The 21,211-nt window shown below is 48.3% G+C and overlaps 1 protein-coding gene across 1 annotated transcript in view; it reads right to left on the bottom strand.

Moving 5' to 3' along the window:
- IDUA (alpha-L-iduronidase) overlaps nt 1-21,211 on the bottom strand; it is a 2,362,715-nt gene that overhangs the window by 2,202,427 nt on the left and 139,077 nt on the right. The gene's annotated exons all lie outside the window — the stretch shown is intronic.

Here is a 21,211-nt window from a genome sequence, read left to right as displayed (position 1 = left end):
ATCTTTGATTTACCTGTCTCTAATCCTGAATCTTTTTCTTCTACACCTCACTTCTTTGTCTACCCTTCAACCCACGCTACCCTTCTGTTTGCCTCACTACGGTCTTTACCCGACCCACCTTTCAGTGCCTCTTCCCATTTCGCCTCCCACCCTCACAGCGCTCTCCTAGCATGCATCTGATTCTCCCCTCACCACCATGCCTGCCTCTACCCCGCCTTACCTTTCTAACCAGTCTAACTTTCTACCTTCCTGTTATTCCTGGTAGTTAACCTTTCATTTCATGCCTCCGGTTATATTACCGATGCATTCAAATTGAGTAGGTCATTGCTGTGCTCCCAACCCGACATCGAGACCCAGTCCCCTAGCCTATCAACATGCCCAGATATAACAACAAACATTGGCATAGCCAATAGATCTCGCCTTTGGGACCTGCTGCATAACTAAATACTTATAAGGTCCCAAAGGCCAGACCTATTGGCTATGCTAATGCTTGTTTTTCTCAGCTTGGCCTGAGCATTACCCGATCCTGATTGTCTGCCATTTTAGCCCAGCCCCTATTAATTAACATTAGCCACGCCCCTTCATTTGCCAGGTTAGCCCCCCCTGGAAATATTTCTGAGGACGCCCATGCTCCTGCATGCCTCCTCACCAGGCCACCTGACTGTCTCGCATTTATCCCCCATCTCCCTCAGGCTCCCTCATCCAGCTCCTTGTCCCTCGCGGCTACCCAAGTTTCTCCTCTTGCCATCTTCCACCCCCACCAGAGTCTTTCCTGTTTTTCCACCTTCCCTAGGCACTTTAGTTTACTTCTTTTCTCCAGGCACTTTGACTTGCCTCCTTTATCAGATACTTTAGCTTGGCTCCTTTTCATCGGGCACCTTTTCCAGGCCACCCAATACACTCCTGTCTGGCACTCCGTCCTCCAGAGAACACCAAGCAGGAGTAGCAGTTCATAACATAATATGACATAATTTGCCTTTTCTTACCACGCAATTTACTCAACCCTGCTACATAATCCTTCTCCTGACGCATAATTCCAGTGGCCATGCCTATTGTATGATGGTTTCTTCTGAACATGCAACTGACAAAGTCACCTTTACATTAACATACTGAGATTATGCTGGGAATCTTGAAACACAGAGGTGCTTTTGCATGGCCACAGCTACTGGGGGTAACACCCCCGCAACAGGGCTGCATAAGGGAGTATGAGGGTTGAAAAGCGCCTTTTCTACCGCAGACGACTGGATATTTCTTTCCTATATTTTATTTTCTTTCTCTGTATATGACGTTGCTTGGAAGCAAAACAACAGTTAAGGTTCTAACTGGCTTTGAGTAGCTAATCCACTTGCAGATATAAATGTGTCACTTGTGTGGAAACAAATGACCCTGCTCTCCTCTGCCCGTGCTTTCATGTAATGTAATTTTTTTATGTAATTTTGCTATGTATATTTTTTTTATTTGTTTACGTTTGCAGGGGGACGGTTGCTTTGGCTGGCGTCTGCTCGTCTGTCACTGTTGCTAAAAGTCAGCCTCTGAGAATGGCAGAAGATGGGCAGATGTGAGAGTGAAAAAGTCCCCTGGGGGAGAAGAGAGTGCAGAACCTGCCACCCCCAGGGGACTTTTGAAAAGGATCGTAGAGGGATAAAAGAGTGAAAGATTTAAAAAAAACTTTTTTAGGTCTTAGCAATAGGAGGAGGCTTTTGGGTGAGTAAAAAGGAGTTTTGGTGGGGAGGACTCAGAGAAAAGAGTTTAGAAAGGTTTGTTTTAGGGGATCGGTATAGTAAAAGATGTGTTGGATGATACAAGGAGGGGTAGAGTAGGAGAGAGTCTAGAAAGGGTTATTTTAGCAATCATAGTAGTGGTATGGTGATTGGGAAAAATGAAAGAGTGGATGTAGAGGATAAATAGATAGATGTATAGGCTGAGAGATAGGGTAATGCATTGGAAGGAGTAGTAGAAGAAGTTTGAGATGAGTCAGAAGGTTGGGCTAAAGTGATAAATATGTAGATCCATAATTACATTGAAAGTATTTGTGTTGCAAGAGTTACAAAGTGTGGTGGAGTGCAGTGTGTGTGTTGTGCGTTAGTGTTATTATGGTAGAAGGGAGAGGAGGGTGTTTGTTGGACAACTGATGGAAGATCTGTTAGGTGTAATGACAGCAGGGAGAGTGTGTCTGAATGGGATGTAGTTATGTATGGTGTTGATTGGTGTTGTGTTAGTGATGAGTGTATTGGTTAGTGGTATAGGATAGAGTTGTGTACTGTTTGAAGGTGATGGTGGATATGTGTGGTAGTTTGGATAGTAGGGTGTTTAGATGTGGTTTGGTTGGGTTTGTAATGCAGGCTGGTACATTAATCTGTGCATAGTGTTGTGCGTGGTGTACATTTGGTGTGAGTGTGTTGCTCTGTTTGTGGATGTGGATGGTGTGGGCTGGGTATTGCTAAATGAGAAAAAGGGCAGCATTTCTGGCCCTAGTCCCGACCAGTCTCGAACAGGCTCAAACAGGAAACTGCCCTTGTCCTCTCTGCCCATAACAGGCTCAAACAGGCAACTGCCCTTGTCCTCTCTGCCCTTAGCCTCAACGCCCGGGCTTAGACGCCCTGTTGAACTTGGCCCTTTTGGCAGGTTCACCCCTAAAACATTTTGCTTTTAAATGTGACTTGGAGTTGGTTGTTTTTGGCTTCTGCGCACTTTAACCCTGTGTCCCAGTGTAAAGTGCGTGCGCAGTCTGAGTGCGCGTGGTGAGAGTGGCATGCCCTCCCATAGGAATGCATGGGGAATGTATGTGTCAGTGGTAGTTCCTGATGTGTGGGGAGTGCAGGGGCGAGTTTGGTATGTGTGAACTCAAGAGATTAAATGCTGCGCGGCGGTGTGCTCAGATTTAATGTGTCTGGTGTGGAAGTGCCACTTCTAGAAGTTGGCATGTCTGTGTAGTAAATGTGAATTGACTGTCTGGCTTGTGATTGGCTGGAGCTGGCTGGTGTGCCTGGCTCCATAAGTCAGGATGGGTCTGCCCCGGTGGTGAACGGAGAGATCTGCATGTTGATGGGAGGGAGGAGTATACCTGGGACCTGAATAGGGCTGGGCCTTCCCTATACAAAACTGGCTCGCCCCCTGTGGTGCGACTGATGTCCCTAGCCTGTCCTGGGAATGGGGAGAGGGGCTGAGCACAACAAATTGCTCTAGAACCAGCTGCGTCTGGTTTTCCCCCTACCCTGCACCCTCCTGACAAAGGAAATGTATGTATAAAAAGGGGCTGTGACCACATGAAAAATGTTCTCTGGATCCTGACTATTGCTGCTGCTCGGCGCTAGGAGGTACCGCCACTGGGGACTGCCTCCCTGCCTGGAGGGCCCTGTGAGCTGGCCCCTGGGCCCAGCCTCTGCCCCCCCACCCTGCCTTCCTTCCAAGACTTTCCCCTGGACTTTGGGGACTTGGTGCTAAAGCGCCTGGGGAGTGTTTTATTTCTACTTTCCTGGGAGCGCTTTATTTTTCCCTTTTCCAGGAGCCCTGTATTTCTGGCCCCCAGAAGAAGTGGAGCGTGTGGGGGTGTCGCAGCGCGGTGCTGCATTTTCTCAAGAGGGAATCCCGGGCATAGGGATTCCACCCCTCCTCTTACGCCTCACGGGTGCCCACCCTGCTTATTTGTGGAATTGTGGTTAGCAGGTGCCCACCCTGCATTGTGTTCCCCGCGGGTGCCTACCCCACATATCTGCCTTTGGATATCCCTAGTGGGTGCCCACCCCGCCAGGGACCTTGCAGAGTTATTAAAACCCCTCGCGGGTGCCTACCCAGCTAGGGACTGTCCTAGAAAACAGGAGCCTACCCCATATTGCCACCTGCAGCAAGCCTTTGAGCCTGAGGGACGCAGCTCTGCCTGCGGTGGCCGGAAGTGACTGGAAGCAGGAACAGGAAGCGGACGGGAGCCTACCCCGCGCTCCTGTGGAGAGAAGTGAAGCCGGAGCAGGCAGCCACAGCACGACGAGACCGGAGGTGAGGCAGATGACGCTGGACTATAGGCGGGGCTCCCATGAGGAAGAGGAGAGCCCCGCAAGCTTTATTTGCCCGATGACCCGAGACGTCTGTGAGCAGGGCACCCATGAGCTTGGGAGAGCCCTGCATGTGATGAAGCTGTAAAGGCGTTGCTAGGCAAACAGCGCGGCTGCCAGTATTCACTGACGTCACCGCTAGGAGACCGGTGGGTCGCGCATAGCAGTCGGGACCCCCTTCCAGCACCCAGAGGGAAGGGAGGACTCGGAGCGCCCGAAGCCAGTGGGTGAGTGTCTGGGTCCCACTTGCGGATAGGGAAGAGCCAGCTGGAGGGGAATCACTGTCCCCATTTTCGTTGCCAAGGCAGCCGCCCCGCAGGTCACGGGTCGGTCGCTTTAGGGGGCCTCATAGAACCACTCTTGGGTGCGGTGGGAGCACCGAGGTTACCCCTACATTTGTGCCCATAGGTGCAGCTGCGCTGCATGGTTGCGGGCAGTTGCACGCTTCCCAACCTCAGAGCAAAATTTGGCCTAAGGGGGCATTGCGGGACGAGACCAGGACGGAGACCCCGCTTTGAAATGTGCTGACGTTGTGCCCATACCCATTTTTGGCCTCAGCTGCACCGCGTGAGTGCAGGCAGCTGCGACCTTGGGGGCAAGTATCTTCAGGAGTGCCCCGAGGGGGGAACCCCACAGTGGTGCCTGTGTTGGTTATTTTTGGGGGCATACTCCCTTTGGAGTCCCAGAGTGGGACTTGGGGCCATCTTGGTATTTAGAGTCCCAGACAGAGGGCTCATAGGGCACGCGGGTGCCCATGCTCATTTCTACAGCTGCCCAGCAAGTAGTGGGCATCTGCCACGTTTAGGCCCTAAACTCTTGCGTATTCTTCTTTTGGCTGCCTGCGCAGCCTGCCCTGACACAGTTGTTCATCACCACCCCCTTTTCTGTATCGTTTTTGGCCACTATAGGTGTGGCAGGGTATACTCAGACATGAGTCCCTTTCTCACTGCACCATCAGGATTCAAGCAAGCCGGGCCGACGAGGCTGAAATGCCAGAAACTGGTCCCCGGTAGCTTGTCTCCTTTCTGGTGAAGAATTGACTTGGTAGTTTAGTCTGCCCTGTTCCCATGATGCACTGGGCCAGGGACAGACTGATTTGCATATAGCCAGGTTCTGAACTGGGATGGTGCAGTGAGATAAATAACGGTGATGGATCAAGCCCTGATCTTTGGACAGGGTAAGAGTGGTCTGCTTAATTCAGACACTCTGTTCATCACCACCCCCTTTTCTGTATCGTTTTTGGCCACTATAGGTGTGGCAGGGTATACTCAGACATGAGTCCCTTTCTCACTGCACCATCAGGATTCAAGCAAGCCGGGCCGACGAGGCTGAAATGCCAGAAACCGGTCCCCGGTAGCTTGTCTCCTTTCTGGTGAAGAATTGGCTTGGTAGTTTAGTCTGCCCTGTTCCCATGATGCACTGGGCCAGGGACAGACTGATTTGCATATAGCCAGGTTCTGAACTGGGATGGTGCAGTGAGATAAATAACGGTGATGGATCAAGCCCTGATCTTTGGACTGGGTAAGAGTGGTCTGCTTAATTCAGACACTCTGTTCATCACCACCCCCTTTTCTGTATCGGTTTTGGCCACTATAGGTGTGGCAGGGTATACTCAGACATGAGTCCCTTTCTCACTGCACCATCAGGATTCAAGCAAGCCGGGCCGAAGACGGCTGAAATGCCAGAAACCGGTCCCCGGTAGCTTGTCTCCTTTCTGGTGAAGAATTGGCTTGGTAATTTAGTCTGCCCTGTTCCCATGATGCACAGGGCCAGGGACAGACTGATTTGCATATAGCCAGGTTCTGAACTGGGATGGTGCAGTGAGATAAATAACGGTGATGGATCAAGCCCTGATCTTTGGACTGGGTAAGAGTGGTCTGCTTAATTCAGACACTCTGTTCATCACCACCCCCTTTTCTGTATCGTTTTTGGCCACTATAGGTGTGGCAGGGTATACTCAGACATGAGTTCCTTTCTCACTGCACTATCAGGATTCAAGCAAGCCGGGCCGACGAGGCTGAAATGTCAGAAACCGGTCCCCGGTAGCTTGTCTCCTTTCTGGTGAAGAATTGGCTTGGTAGTTTAGTCTGCCCTGTTCCCATGATGCACTGGGCCAGGGACAGACTGATTTGCATATAGCCAGGTTCTGAACTGGGATGGTGCAGTGAGATAAATAACGGTGATGGATCAAGCCCTGATCTTTGGACTGGGTAAGAGTGGTCTGCTTAATTCAGACACTCTGTTCATCACCACCCCCTTTTCTGTATCACAGTTGGACAAAGGGCATTTGAGCCGCATGAGAGGCCAGTTGGCCAGGGGTCAGGATCTAATGTGATTCCTGTGCAAGGTGATGGTATAATGTGTTTATGTTGATAATTACCTGATGCCTAATGTGATTTATGCGTAATGTGAAATGCCTTTATGCCTATACCTCTAAATGTGTTTTCATGCTTAGGAGGTTGTTTTGCCTAGTACAGTTTATACTAGTGAGTTTATGTGTACCTGCGGGATCTATGCCTAAGGTGATTAGTATTGCGTAGTGTGTACCTACCTTTTACCAGTGGTTACTGGTAGTTTTCTACAAGTATTATTTTGTGCTTCAAGTATCCTATGTTCTAGAAGTGCAATTACTACCAAGTGCTATTTCTACTAAGTGCTATTTCTGACGGTGGCCCATGTGGCCCTGTCCTGTGTATATAATCGCCTGTAAATACTGCCCAGTGCCAGTTGGCACAGTGTATCTGTTTGATTATGATCTAATGTGTTTATGGTAATACAAAGGCTATTTTTTATATATAACCTTGTGTGGAGTTCCTTTTAGTGGTGTGCCTATTGTGTTGCTGCTGTGTGTGTGTTGCGCAAACGCTTTACACATTGCCTCCGGGATAAGCCTTACTGCTTGTGTCACGTTGCTACTGCTCGAAGAGCCAGGTCTTGAGGAGCCTTCTGAAGGTGAGTAGGTCTTGGGTCTGCCGTAGGTGGGTCGGGAGGGTGTTCCAGGTCTTGGTGGCGAGTTAGGAGAAAGATCTGCCGCCAAAGGTCTTTCGTTTGATGCTGGGGACAGCGGCGGTGGCAAGGCTGGCGGAGCGGAGCTGGCAGGTGGGGGTGTAGAAGCTGACTCTGCTGTTCAGGTAGGCTGGTCCGGCGTTGTGTAGTGCTTTGTGTGCGTGGGTGAGGAGCTTGAAGGTGATCCTCTTGTCGACGGGGAGCCAGTGTAGGTCTCTTAGGTGGGGGGTGATGTGGCTGCGGCGGGGGACGTTGAGGATCAGTTGGGCGGAGGGGTTTTGGATGAGTAGTAGTCGGCACAGGTGTTTGGCTGGGATTCCTGCGTAGAGAGCGTTGCTGTAGTCCAGCCTACTGCTGATGAGGGCCTGTGTCACTGTTCTTCTTGTTTCGGTCAGGATCCACTTGTAAATTCTGCAGAGCATGCGCAGGGTGTTGTAGCAGGAGGAGGAAACGGCGCTGACCTGCTTTGACATGGAGAGGGATGAGTCGAGGACGAAACCTAGGTTGCGTGCGTGGTCGGTGGGTGTTTCGTTCTGTTCCCAGCGTGGTCGGCCACCAGGTGTCGTCCCAGGCTGAGGGGGTGAGTCCGAGGATGAGGACCTCCGTCTTGTCCAAGTTCAGCTTTAGGCGGCTGTTCCTCATCCATTCGGCGACAGCCTTCATTCGCTCGTGGAGGTTGGTTTTGGCGGTGTGCCGGTCATTGGTGAGAGAGAGGATGAGCTGGGTGTCGTCGGTGTAGGAGATGATGTTAAGGTCGTGTTGGCGGGTCATTTGTGCGAGGGGGGCCATGTATGCGTTGAACAGCGTCGGGCTGAAGGATGAGCCCTGGGGGACGCCGCAGATGATGTCGGTGGCTTCGGATTGGAAGGGTGGGAGGCGGACTCTCTGGGTTCTGCCAGAGAGGAAGGACGTGGTCCAGTCGAAGGCCTTCTCTTGGATTCCGGCTTCTTGGAGGCGTTTCTTTAAAGTGCGTAGGCAGACCGTGTCGAAGGCTGCTGACAGGTCAAGGAGGATGAGAGGTGATGTTTTGCTGTTGTCTAGTTGGCGCCTGACGTCTTCTGTGACGGCGATGAGGGCTGTCTCGGTTCTGTGGTTTCGTCTGAATCCGGACTGGGAGGGTTCTAAGATGTTGTTGTCTTCGAGGTGGCGGGCCAGTTGTATGTTGAATATTTTTTCGATGACCTTTGCCGGGAACGGGAGTAGGGAGATGGGCCGGAAGTTCTTGAGGTCCTTGGGGTCCGCCTTGGGCTTCTTGTGGAGGGTGCTGATTTCGGCGTGCTTCCAGTTTTTTGGGAATCTGGCTGTTTCGAAGGAGATGTTGTTGATCTTCCGTAGTTGCGGTGCGATGGCTGTGTCTGCTTTGTTGAATACGTGGTGAGGGCACGGGTCTGAATGGGATCCTGAGTGGATGGAGTTCATGACCTTGCATGTATCGTCATCATTGACGTTGGCCCAGGAGGTCAGACAGCTGGTGTTCGCGGTGTTCGCAGGGGGGGTGGAGTTTGGTGTAGTCGGGGCAGTTGTGGTGTTGAAGCTGTCGTGGATGTCGGCGATCTTGCGGTGGAAGAAGGTGGCCAGTGAGGTCACAGTTCTTGTGAGGGCAGGTTGGTGGTAATTTGCGATTTCTTTCGAAAATGCAAATTTTTGCATGTTTCAAAGATAGGGCATGTATATGCGCCACATGTGCACCCGTGTTCATTTCAGGGGTGCAACAGGGTGTCCTTTTGATGCCCTGGCACACTTGAAATTGCATTCTGAATTTGCGATTCTCTTATTGAGAAATGCAAATTGAGAATGTCTTCCCATTCATTCCTATGGGCAATTAAAGCTTAATGGGGGGAACGAAAGGGAATTATTATCAATGACTTGTTACAATTGTCCTCCTAGTTGACCTTTTTTATTTCTTCAAACCCTTAATATTTTTAATTGCAGAAATGAGTACGAAAAGTGTGCTTCAATTGCGTTATACCGCCTTTTAATTTTATGTTTTTCATGTCCATTTGTTCATAGAATATATTCTCAGAACCCTAGCTAGTGTGACAATCTCACAAAACAATCATTGGCAAAGTCCAAAGGTCTGACTTTGGCGTGCCACCTGTGTAAACAGAGGTATTCACAAATGCATTTTACATGTGTTGCATGCACAAATGTCCTATTGGCTTTGTTAGTTCTAGGGGGGAAAGTAGCAAAAAGGTTTTGCTTTCTGAAAAGAATGCATGGAGATTAAAAAAAATGGAATGTGACAAACAGCTGATGGCAGAGTGTATTTCCACGTGCATGATACTCCCTCATGCATTCCAATGGGAGCACTTCCTGGAAGGCGGGATGATACATCAAGAAGCCACAAGCATGAGTCAGAGAGTTTAGACTCCCATGAGTGCAGCTAGAGTCCGCCCTGTCAATTGTGTAGCATTGGTAACAATACTTTTTGAGCTAGATGTCCAGTCACATCAGACCTAAACATACTTTCAAGTCAGTTTCCCTTTCTAAGTAAATCTTAATTTTATAAGACACTCACTTGCGTAATACAGAAAAATTGTATCATGACTGGTTTAGAATTGATTCACCCGCAAAATAAAATACTTCTTTACATATTCTTATTAAAGTTGAGTAGCACAGGAAAAACTGTAAGGTGACAGCTCAGAATAAAATACAATGGAAATTGCGTTGATAAATGCAAATAAGATTTTCTCCTGCGTTGTGCTAATTGGCCAAAAAAGGAGCTTTACAAATACGAATATAAATAAAAGATTATCATGCCGCTATTCGCCAGCAACCAGGATTACCGCACCGGAGAAAGCTCTGCAATGTCAGCATCCAGGAGCAGATAATTAAAGTCAGATTCGCTACAACTGCAACAAAATGGGACTTGTGGTGAGGAAGAGGAAACGAGTATGAAAAGGAGAGCGCCGCCCCTCCCCCAAAACCCTTGCATCCCCACTTCACGCTGCCGCTGCCCATCCCTGCATCTGCAATTCCACGCTGAATACCCCCCAACCACATGCATCCCTCTTTCACGCCGCACCAGTCCACTCCACGCCGCTGCCCTGACCCCTGGCACCATTTGGGCTCCCCCACTCCACGCCACCCCCTAAACATTTGCACCCCTACTTACCGCCACACCTGCCCATCCCGCACCCCTTACATCCCCACTTCACGCTGCCCCTCCCCCGCGACTATCACTCGCATCCCCTCCCCGGTTGCAAGGGGCTGTATAAATTGTAATTAATGGAATTTAATTTCTGGTAATCTTCGTTAAAAGCATCATCTCGCCAGGAGAAAGAATAGCAGGTTCAATGCAATTTCCACAGCATTTACTTTTGGGAGCTGTGGGCAGGAGGATTGTCAATAAATGGCACGTTTGCTTTCTGATGTTCAATTGTGGTGTTTGTGTGTACAGAGCTCTAGGGGTTTTAGGCCCAAGCCTTCCTAAGAACGCTGCCGAGATGGCAGCCAAATATCCTGTCAGCAGCATGCATGCAAGACCTCCGCACAGCTTTTACTAAGCGCAGCGAGGTTAAGAGTCCTGGGAATCAGGTAGGCTTAGTCAAATGTCGAGGTAGACATGGAAGACATTGATGTTTCATCGCAGCACACACAACAGACACATGAGGGGATTGCGGACCGGTAAGTGTACACTGCTCAGAAAGTTATCTGGTTTCATGTTTGTCCACTCGTTAACATCAAGTCACAGTAAAAAACAAGTGCGCGGTTATGACTTATACTTTTCTCTTTTTGAGAAGGCCCACTTGGACGGGCTCGCCTGCTTTCCTTCTGAAGTAAAAGGGTTCTTATCTTTATGGGAACATGTGTTTAAACATGGCCCCATAAAGATAAGAAACCTTTTAATTCAGAAGGAAAGCAGGCGAGCTCGTCCAAGTGGGCCGTCTCAAAAAGAGAAAAGTCCACGTCACACAAACCTCTTTTCCAATGGCTGGCCACCGTTAAGCATAAACGGTGACGCCGGCCATTGGAAAAGAGGGGCAGGGCTTAACACCCGTTACTGAAAGCTACTGAAAAACATAAAATCTCGGCGAGCGAGCTACGCATGTGCGCAGCCACACTAGCCGAGACCTAAAAATGGCATGCCGTGATCCCATCAACAAGAGCGAACCAGAGTTTTGAAGAATGTTATGAGTATTCCCAAGAACAGCGGTCAATATTACCAGCCATAAGACCCGGAAATAAAAACCCGCTTTATGTATGTGCGATTGGACTGTCCGGATGCCGGGAAAGGTAGTTCACTAAATCATGACGTAAGCTGCTCACAAACTGCAGAGTCGGTTACACTGGCCTGTGGCAAAATACTGACTCTTAAGAATAAAGGGTAATAACCAAATTGTATGTAACTCATCATTCTCCTTGTTTTTTTGTCGAACCACCAAGTGATCTACTCCTCGTAATGAGTCTTACACTATTATAATAATACTTATAATTTTTCGGCGAGGCTAATTCTGTTTTTTAATGCAGTCTCAGTCAGTTTTGCTTTTTGGACCCAGAGCAACACTATTTGGAGAGGTGGCCTGCACAACAGGTGTAAACATAAAGTGATGTTTATAACACTAATATAGTTTTTTTGCCTTTTGGGTAAATTTACAATAACAATGGCAACATCTGAGCCTGAGCAAACCTAGACAATTTTATTCAAATATGGGATGTTCAACATTCCCTACCTGACCGAGATCATTAAATTGGTATTTTCATTTTTGCTATATTTGTAGCTACAGTAGTGATCAATTCAGCCCAAGTAGTTTTTTTAATAGACTTTTGTTATTGATTTTGGTGAAAAGACGTGGATAAAGAAACCAAGAAGAAAAACATAAGCATAAGACCAGCAGCAAATAGGAGCTATGTTGTAAATCCAAGACATGAGGACAATATGACAACAAGTACATATGAATGTTCACAGGCATAGAGAAGAACAGACCGCTCCAGGGAATCTCAGTCGTCTATCGCTCCCATCCATTTGCTCCACATATTACGGTATTTCTTGGGGCATCCCCTAGATGCGTACAGGGATTTTTCTTGCGCTGCACAGCAGTCTACCCCTCTGCGCCAGCATGTAAAGGTGGGCGCCATTGGGCTCAGCTAGCTCGCCGTAATGTCCCTATTGGCCACCATCATGGTTGTATTGAGAAAGAGTTTGCAGGTCCGAGAACCATCCAGTCCCTCGGTGACCCCCAAGAGCACATTCAGCGGGTTAAGAGGGACCTCTCAGCCCAGGATCTCAGTGAGTTCTCCGACCACTAATTCCCAGAAGCGTGTGACTGTGGTGCCAAACCATGTGGTAAAAATCCGCTTGTGGTTGACTCCAGCGGGGCAGGACGCATCTAGCCTGAGCCCTGCGTGTTAGAGGTGCAGCGTTGTGAGGTAGGCAGCGTGGAGATAGTATAATTTGAGTAAACGGAGTCTCGCCTAAGCTGTGATTGTTTTAGGGGACATTAGCGTGCCTCTCCAATCGTCGTCTTCTAAGGGCCCGAGCCATCCCTCCCAGCGGTCTCTGAGGCAGTGTAGTGTGTTGGGAGTGTGATTTGTAATGGAGCAGTAGATGCAGGAAATCCCCCCTTTCCCCAGGTTGCCGGTCATCATTTGGGCTTCGGGTGGGCTGTATTCAGGAAGGGTGGTGCCATCTGAGATGTGGGAATGGAATGTGTGGCGCAACTGTAAGTAGCGGAAAAACTGTGAAGAGTATAGAGAGTACCGACATTGCAGGTCATGAAATGTACACAAACAATCCTTTCCCCATACATCTCCCAACTGGGAGATCCCAATGAGATCCCATGCTTTAAAACCAGAGAGACTAACGACTTCTTGGAGCCAAGTGCCCTGCCAAATCGGGGTGTATTGTGTCAGCGGGCCCAACCAGCAGGTGTGGCGCAAGGAGGCCCACCAGGCCAGAAGCACCCCATGCATGACTGCAGGCAGAGTTTTGGGGATAACGCATCCATATAGCATCCCCTGGATGCTCGGCAGGCCCAGTACATGTAATTCGAGTCTGTATGCTGGATCAGACCAGCCACCATTAAACCAATCATGTACAGAGAGGAGCCGGGTTGCCAAGTATAAAGGAACAGATTTGTCATCCCCAGGCTGCAGTCGAAGGGCGGAATCAGGCACTGGATGAGAGCCAACAGGGGCCTCCGACCCCCTCAGAGGAACTTGGTAGCTAGACTGTCAATCTCACTGAACCACGACCGGGAGAAGAGCAGGGGCACATTCTGAAGTACGTACGGGAACTTGGGCAGGATCATCCTTTTAAATAAGGCTATTCTGCCCGTAGGGTTCAACGGCAGCGCTTGCCATCTGAGGAGGTCAGATCGGGCCTTTTTCATCAGCAGGGTTACGTTGAGCGACCAGGCAAGGTCTGGGAGGAGGGCCACCCATATCCAGTGGTACTTGTAGGACTGCCTCTGGAGAGGTAGTCTTCAAATCGAAGCATTCCCTCAAAAGATGAAGGGGTACCAGAACAGATTTAGCAGGGTTCAGTCGGAGACCGGGGACCTGCTCGAAGAGGTACAATGTGCAAAGGCATTGAGGACCTGATTGAGCTGGTTCCGCCAAAAAGAGAAGAACATCGTCTGAGTATAAGGCAATTTTGTCTTCCACCAGTCCGTGCCATTTCCACCCCATAATTTGCTTGTGTAGGTGTATTTATATAGCGCAACCTGTCACCCAAAGGGCATCCTGGCGCTTGCATTGGGAACCCGTCCTGGTATTCCCCTGTGAGAAGCCCCGGCAGGGTGTCCACAGGGTGAAAGCCAGGCATCCCGCCGCGAGGGGCCGTCGTGGAGATTAAGCAAGCTATTGCCCAGAGTTGCAGAGTGAGACCCCGTGAGTTGAGTAGGCACCGGAGCGAGAATTGTCGGGCCGTGGAATTTTTGAGCCCGAGACCCGCCGAGGCGGGGAATCGAACCCTGGTCCACGGTCGATCCCAGCTTCCGGGTCTGCCGCCTCTAACCACTGAGCCACACTTCTCCACATGTGATCTTGTGTGATCTTATAAGGCAGGCAAAGGGCTCCATTGCCAATGCAAAAGGAGGGGTGAGAGGGGGCATCCCTGCCTGGTGCACCTCTTAACGGGGGAAGGGCTGTGAGAGCGCACCGTTGACCAGTACCCAAGCCTGCGGCCCACTGTAAAGAGTTCTAACCAGGCTGCGGAAGTATGCCCCGAATCCCATCTCAGTCAACACCTTCTCGAGATATCGCCAGCCCACTGAATCGAAGGCTTTCTCAAAATCAACGGGAAGGAGCGACAGATACTGAGTCAATCACTGACGATTCTCCAGGGCGACATGGAGGCGTCTGAGACAGTGCCTGGTGCCCTGAGAGGGAATGAAACCGCACTGGTCTAGATGAACCAGCGCGGTCAAATGCCACCACATGCGGTTGGCCAAGACGGAGGCAAACTGTTCGAGATCGGAGTTGATGAGAGAGATGGATTGGTACTCAGAACAGTTCCTCTAGGGGGCGTAGACTTGGGGATCACCACAATGGTGGGGATATCAGTTTTGGAGCGGAACAAACCCTTGTCACCTCTAAGAAGTGGGGCACTAGCGTATCACGGTAGGCCGCATAGAACTCCTGAGGCAGTCCATCTAGCCCCGGGGTCTTACCAGGAGCCATATGAGATATGGCTTCGTAGATCTCTTGCGGAGTGATCCGGAGGTCCAGTGCCTCCATCTCGGGCTTGCGGAGCCGTGGGTGAGAGAGCAGTTCTCAGAGAAGCAGTTCAGAGAGTGGCGTAGTAATCAGGAAAGCACTGGGCTACCTTCCCTGGGGAGTGGTGGGCCGAGCCATCCGGGGCTATCACCTCCGGTATAATGCGATTGGCCAAGGGGTACATAGCCAGGCGATGGAGGAGCTTCCCGTTTTTGTCAGCCCACCCATAGACTCTCGCCACAGAGGACCGCCATAACAGCTTGGCTGCGTCCAAAGAAGTCTGGCGGATCTCATCTCTGAGTAATGCCAATCGCCTAGTTTGTGCGTCAGATTAGCTCCCAGGCGGTTCGCCCTCAATAAGGGTAGCTTGAGCTTCCAGGAGCGTAAGCTGGGCGTCTTGCGCAGTACACTGGAGTTTGAGCTGGCCCTTTGGCAAAGCCATGAAAGGTGGCCTCGCCTGCTTACCACAGGGTACCGGGCGAGGAGACCGAGCCATGGTTGGTGGTGAAGTAATGCTGGAGCTCGTCTCCCATGAATTTCTTAAAGTCTTTGTCCTGGAGAAACCAGGCATTTAGCCTCCAAATCGGGTGCAAGGACTCTGGGAGGTCGCCAGTCTCCATCAGTAAGGGTGAGTGGTCAGAAATGCCCCTGGTGAGGATGCTGATGGCTTTAATTACTCCACAGTCCGTGGCCGGCAGGAAGAAATGAAAACGAGTTACTTACCTGTAACTTCAGATATCCGGTATTGGTATCTTTCATAGATTCACATGCCTAGAATCATCCCCGCTGACGAGGTGGGAGTCTCGCTGTACAATAAAAAATATACATTACAGTCATAATAACATCACACCATAGGCTATAGTAGATAGCAAAGTCCCTACACTAGCCTATCTTAGTCCTTTTGCAAAAAAAACCAAACTTGGAAACCAGCCAATCCGGCAGCAGCACCCTCTTAGAACCTTCCCCCACAGAGAAGCAAACCCTCAGATTTTCGTAGCACAAGTGACAATAAGTATGCCATAATGATAAGGTAAGCCTCTCCGGGGAGGAGGGTGGGTCGCATGTGAATCTATAAAAGATACCAATACTGGATAATTGAAGTTACTAAGTAACTAGTAAGTAAGTAACTAGTTTTCTTATCCAGTATTGGGGTATCTTTCATAGAATCACATGCTTAGAATCAGAGTACCTAGCAGTAAACAATACATAGATGCATAGTGAATGGTGTGTATCATCCGAAAATCCAAAATTCACCCTACCAAACCAGTGCAAAATATATATATTACGGAACAATAGTTATATACAAGAAAGAATCGTACAATGGCAGAAACAATATACTCTTATCATAAGGCTTACCTTATCTAAAAGGTTTCGTAGTACTGCTTGCCCAACTGCTGACTCAGCCTCTGTTGCCAGATCCAGGCAATAATGCAGAGTGAAAGTGTGAACACTTTTCCAGGTTGCAGCCCGGCAAATCTTGTCCAGAGACACACCAGCGAACAATGCCGTAGATGAGGACACTGCCCTGGTAGAATGAGCTTTAGACTTATTTGACAATGGCTGGCCTGCCTTGCAATGGCAAAATTGAATAGCGGATGCAATCCACCTTGAGATAGTAGCTTTTGATACAGCTGATCCTGGCTTGTGACCACCATACGAGAGAAATAACTGGTCAGATTTTCTGATGGACACAGTCCGAGATATGTAGAATTTCAAGCATCTTTTGACATTTAAAGTATGTAATGACTTTTCTGCCGCTGAAGACAGATTAGGAAAGAATGTCCGCAATATCACAGGTTCATTGAGATGAAATGAAGTAGGAAACTTAGGTATGAACGTGGGATTAGTTCTCAGAAGGACATAATCATTGGTAAACTTCAAATATGGTTGTTTTATAGTGAACGCCTGCCACAAACTCGTCGAGAAGAGGTGAGTACTAATAGGAGAGGTGTCTTCCATGAGAGATATTTTAAGTCTGCTTTATGAATGGGTTCAAACTAATGTTTCATCAGCTGTTGTAAAACCAGATTCAGCCTCCATACTGGAGGAAGAGCTCTAATAGGCGGGAACGTTCTGAAAAGACCTTTCAGGAATTGCTTAATGAGACGATTGGAACAAAGTGATGCCGCCCCTGAGGATCGTCTGTATGTAGAAATTGCGGACAGATGCAATTTAAGTGAAGTGAACACAAGACCAGATTTAGATAATGACAATAAATAAGGCAGAACCTTATCGGGAGAACATTCCAGCTGATGCAAGTTGTTGTTGAAGCACCAGTGGCAGAATCTTTTTCATTTTAAGGCATAGGTCAGTAATGTAGAAGGGGCCCTTGCTTTATTCAGAATGCCTCTACATTCTTGAGGTAAGTTTATATCCTTGAAGTCAGTGAATCCAGAAACCAATCATGGAGTTGTCGTTGATCTGGGCAAGGATGAAGAATCTGGCCTTCGCTCATTGACAACAGATCCGATAGTATTGGAAGGCGGAATGGCTTGCACTTGGAGAGAAGGAGAAGCTCTGTGAACCAGTGCTGACGTGGCCATTTCGGTGCAATCAGAATCATCCAGCGTGGTTCCTTCTTTATTTTGTGTAGAAGTCTGGGGATCAGAGGAAAAGGAGGGAACGCGTAAGCAAAAATTCCCGTCCATCTCATCATGAAAGCGTTTCCCCAGGAGCCCTTCTCCGGTTCCCAACTCGCAAAGAAAGGGCACTTCCGATTGCTCTTGGTGGCAAAGAGATCCAGATTTGGCTTGCCCCACTTCCGAAAGACATTGTCCAGAATCATTTGATTCAGCTCCCATTCGTGGCAAGATTGTGTTGTTCTGCTGAGAGTGTCTGCTATGGACTCCTGGAAGATGTTCCACCTTGATTGCAATATTGTGCAAGAGAAGGCACTTCCAGATGTTTTGAGCTTCCTGGGACAGAATGTGAGATCTGGTACCCCCTTGCTTGTTTAAATAATGCATGCAAGTGGTGTTGTAGTTTCTGATGAGAACTGTAGACCCTTGGAGTCGAGGGAGAAAAGACTGCAGGGCCAGGGAAATTGCTCGAAGTTCCAAAAAATTGATGTGTGTTTTTGCCATTGCTGAAGACCATTTTCCTCTTATGATGAGGTCTTGAAGATGGGCACCCCAGCCTTCAAGGGAACCATCCGTAGTGAGGATGAAATCCGGAACTGGAGGTTGAAAACTGAGCCCTACAGAGACATTCTTGGAAAAACTCCACCATGAAAGAGTTTCTTTCATAACTGGAGTTACTTGAACTATGTCGTCGAACGAACCTGAGATTTGGAGCCACTGATTGTCCAGCTCCTCTTGAATTGGTCTCATTTTTAGCCGCGCTTGAGGCACTAGCAGAATTGCCGATGATAAAATCCCCAGAAAAGATTTGACCATTCTCACTGAAGCGAACTTTCTTTTTAGAAGATCTGATGCCAGAGAGATGAGGCGAGATATTCGGTCTGTGGACAAGAATACTTTGTCTTGAACAGTGTCTAGGTTTGCTCCCAGGAATTTATTTGCCTCTATTTTCTTGTCATCAGGCAGATGCTCTATATAAGGCGAAATGTCCGACCACAATTGTCGATCGTATCTGCCTAAGATAGCTAAACTATTCGTAGTTCGAACTGTAGCGCCCGCCATGGTGGTAAAGCGTTTGCCTATGTTGTCAAGGCGCCTATCATCTTTGTCAGCTGGAGCTGTTATTGGAGTAGAAGGATTCAGAGATTTTCTCTGCGCTGCTTGAGAGATAACGGAGTCTGGTTTAGGGTGACCAGAAAGGCAGGCAGGTGCGTCATCTGGCGCTTTGTATTTTTTGTCAATCCTAGGGAGGATCGCAGGAATGGAAAATAAGAGTTTTTATGATCTTTACTCCCTCCTCCCATATATGATCAATTATAGGGATTGAGCGGGTGGATTTTCTGTTCAGATCTTTAAAATCATACAGAAAACACTCTGTTTTCTGTACTGGCATGGAAAGATGAAATCTAGAGGCTGCCCTTTCCATAATTGCATGGAAACCTCCTATGTCCTCAGGAGGGGCGTCAACAGCTAGAGGAACCGGTGAAGCGGATGCTGGGATAAGATATACGTCCCATTCATCAACAGTAGTGGGCGAATTTGGAATTTCTCTGTCTTCTGCCACTGTGTCTCCGTCATCATCTTGCAGTAATTGTGAAGGCAACGTCACTTGGGGATCAGAGACTGGTGTTGCAGGGGTTGCAGGCTGAATCTCTGTAGGCACAGGAGCTTTTTTTGGAGCTGCGACCTGAGGAAAACGGCTATTATAGTCCTTTAACATTGCTGTGAGGTCTTGAAGCAAAGTCGCAGGCATCTGAACCATACGTTTTTGATGGAACGATTCTTGAGGTCCTCTTAAAGACTCGCATGGTTCATAAAACTCTTCTTCATCATCATCCTCTTGATATTTTATTCTGAGTTGAGAAGTGTCATGTGCCTGCCCAAAGCGATCATCTTCATCAGATTCCTCCAAATAATGGCTAGGAGGTAAAGGTGAAATGTGAAATACATCATTGTAAAATTGCCTGGAAGATAATAATTTGGAGCTCAAAACCGGCATAATTTGCAAAGGCGCAGGTTTTTTACGCTTCAATGTAGCTGAAATATACACGGATGGCGAATCAGATTCTGTGGAGATGGCTGTAATAGATGACATCGTCGACGTTGTAATCATGGATGTCGTTGACGGAAAAGTCATCGTCGACAATGTGGTCGTCGACGTCACGGTTGAAGTTGTCGTCGACGGCTGACTCGTCGTCGAGAGTACAATCATCGTCGACGGTGGGCTCGTCAACGACAGTATCGTCGACGGTGGGCACGTCGACGGTGGGCTGGTCGACGGAACTTGTATCATCGCCGACGGGGTACTTGTCGATGAAGGATGTATCGTCATCGACGGCGGAGGACCGCATCGACGACAAAGCAGGCGTCGACGTGATGGGAAGCGTCGACGGCAATGGAATACTTGTCAACGGCGCCGTCGACAGAGCTCTCGTCGACGGTGGAATTTCTTCAACACTGAAGATCCACTCACCTTCTGTGGAGATTTTCTCGCTGACGAAGATGTTTTAGATGTCGACTGAGGCTCAGGAAGAGATTTTGAGGTAGTTTTCAATGAAACCTTCACCTTTTCTCCAGATTTTACCTCAGAAGAGAATAAGGACTTCTCTTTTTTTGAGGAAGAGTGACCAATAGTGAGATTTCTTCAGGGTCTTACTCTGCTTCTCAGGAGGATCTCCAGATCTAGCCCTCTTCTTGGATAGGGGGGCGGAGGCTTGAGGACTTACACTGCCTTCTCCTTCAGATACCACGTCAGATGATGCCTTCAACTTCTCCAGCCAAACCAGTAGATGTTCCTCTCGATCTTTCAAGGTATTGGCAGGAAAGGTTCTACAGATCCTGCAATCATTGACCTTGTGAGCTGGGTAGAGCAGGGCTTGACAAATCATAAAAAATGCTCTAGACCTGCAGGTCTAGTAAGCTACAAAATCTCCTCGACCTAACTTAAATGAACTTGACCTCAAACTCTGAAAACTGAGCAAATGTGACAAGTTAGCAAGATTTTAAAGCATTTTTATTGCTCATTTACTTTGTGAGCAATAAAGATGCCTTTAAATCTTGCTATCTTGTCACATTTCCTCTGCTTTCAGAGGCAGAGGTCAAGTGTGAAGTTTGTATTCCTACTCGCCAGAAAGGGCGAGTAGGACCTAAAAATAGCTCATCCTTAATCAATCTCACTCTCAAATGCGAGCGGTCGATTGAATTTTTCGAGCCCTGTAGAGGCAATAGATACATTCTTTATGTGGATCCTCAAAGTGTAATCTCTTCGTCCCAGAAGAGCAGGCCAAAAACAAGCTTTTTTTGGAGGAATCAGACATTTATTCTCTCAAGAAGAAAAGGTTTAAGGAAAAAACTGAGCAGAGCTCAGGGAGACTCCCTAACACACGAGGTGCAGTAGAAAAATCTGATCGTTTGCCTCTCTGTGGGGAAGGTTATTAAGAGAGTGCTGCTGCCTGATTGGCTAGTTTCAAGTTTGGTTCTTTTTGCTAAAGGACTAAGATAGGCTAGTGTAGTGACTTTTCTATTTACAATAGCCTATGGTGTGATGTTATTATGACTGTAATGTAAATGTTGTATTGTACCGTGTGAGAAGTTGGCCTGATATATGATGTTCCCAATTCTGGAACCCCCTTGTATCAGTCCAAACAATCCCTTATGGTGTCTGGTTGTAAGTCAACCTTATAGACAAGCTATCCTAGGGGTAGCATGGACTAAGCAGCCTGAAAGGCTAAACTCAAGAGGTCGTGTTAAGCGAGCTGTTTTACCAATCACAATCCTGTAATATCAAATGAAAGGACACCACACAAGTATATATTATAAAAAATATATGTATTTATTACTAGAATAATCCCCAGTACTCTTCATGAGCAAAAGGGCACAAGCGTTTACACAAAAGCACAGTATAACATATGAAAGTTG

This window comes from Lissotriton vulgaris, chromosome 3_1, assembly GCF_964263255.1.
Source record: "Lissotriton vulgaris chromosome 3_1, aLisVul1.2, whole genome shotgun sequence".
NCBI classification, from domain to species: domain Eukaryota; kingdom Metazoa; phylum Chordata; class Amphibia; order Caudata; family Salamandridae; genus Lissotriton; species Lissotriton vulgaris.
The sequence above is the reverse complement of the archived record's forward strand: the minus strand, read 5'-3'. Positions and strand labels throughout refer to the sequence as shown.